This window comes from Hyalella azteca, unplaced genomic scaffold, assembly GCF_000764305.2.
Source record: "Hyalella azteca isolate HAZT.00-mixed unplaced genomic scaffold, Hazt_2.0.2 contig5927, whole genome shotgun sequence".
In the NCBI taxonomy this organism is placed as follows: Eukaryota; Metazoa; Arthropoda; class Malacostraca; order Amphipoda; family Hyalellidae; genus Hyalella; species Hyalella azteca.
The window spans coordinates 153,674-155,151 of record NW_025936103.1 but is presented as its reverse complement, the minus strand read 5'-3'; positions in this window follow the sequence as shown (position 1 = coordinate 155,151).

The following is a 1,478-nucleotide window of genomic DNA, read 5'->3' as shown; positions in this document are numbered from 1 at the left end:
AATATCCCGACACGATAAGTATCCTGGATACGCGCCCCAACAGCCCCTATATACAATATCCCGACACGATAAGTATCCTGGATACGCGCCCCAACAGCCCCTATATACAATATCCCGACACGATAAGTATCCTGGATAGGTATCCTAAATACACTATCCATAACATTAAATTATGCAGTATATTATTCATTCAGAATAGCTTAAGATGAACATACAAGAATGATTTATGCATCACATCGTGTGGTTACCCTGTATAATTATATGCTTATTGCACCTTACATGCACCGTATATTTTTATCTATTTATTTTTCTCCTTAATATTTATTCACACCATTTACTTAATACCTCTGTAGCAGTTATTTATCCCTGATGTGGTAGTTGTGACAAAACACTTTTTGCAAGGAATGCAGTTGCGTTATAGAACTGCTCCATGTACAGTTACTGCTACAACGGCAGAAAATCACGAATGCAGCAACGGATACCACTGCAGTAACTGCTGTAAACTGCAATAAATTATGCAAGTTATAACTACTGCTTCGATAATACGTGCAGTAACTGCTACAGCAGGAACAACTGATCGAAGTAACTGCCAGACCTGCAGTGCTACCAAAATTTTATTATCGTAGTACCTGTTACAACTGAAATTATGCAGTAGTTACTTTCACAGCTACTGCACCATAGACCACTGCAATGACTGCCAAAAGTGCACTGACTGCTACAACTGCAGTGACTGCTACAACTGCAGTGACTGCTACAACTGCAGTGCTGCAGTGACTGCTACAACTGCAGTGACTGCTACAACTGACTGCTACAACTGCAGTGACTGCTACAACTGCAGTGACTGCTACAACTGCAGTGACTGCTACAACTACAACTCACTGCAGTGCCCACACTATACTGCGCCAGGGTACGGGGCAGAGGCCTATACCCTGGCATAGGCCAAATTTTTTTATTAACAAAACCCACGAGCCCACCCATGGAGGGCAGGAGGTGGGGAGGGGTGAGGGAGGGACAGGTTAGGGTGAGGGAGGGACAGGTTAGGGGGGAGGGGGGTGTCACGTACGGTTAACGGGTTAGAATTTTATATGTAAAGGTTACAGTGCTGGGGCTAAGCATGGTCTTCATGATCATGGTTATGTTGAGAACTTCATGTTGTGATATGTTGCGTTATGTTGTGATACGTTATGATATGTTGCGCTATAGAAGTTATGGTAAAATTGCTCTAAATAATTAATGCTCTTCAAACAACACCGTTGCACTCCACCTGTTACACTCTGCCCGTAACACTCTGCCCGTAACACTCTGTCCGTTACACTCTGCCCGTTACACTCTGCCCGTTACACTCTGTCCGTTACACTCTGCCCGTTACACTCTGCTCGTTACACTCTGCTCGTTACACTCTGCTCGTTACACTCTGCTCGTTACACTCTGCCCGTTACACTCTGCCCGTTACACTCTGCCCGTTACACTCTGCCCGT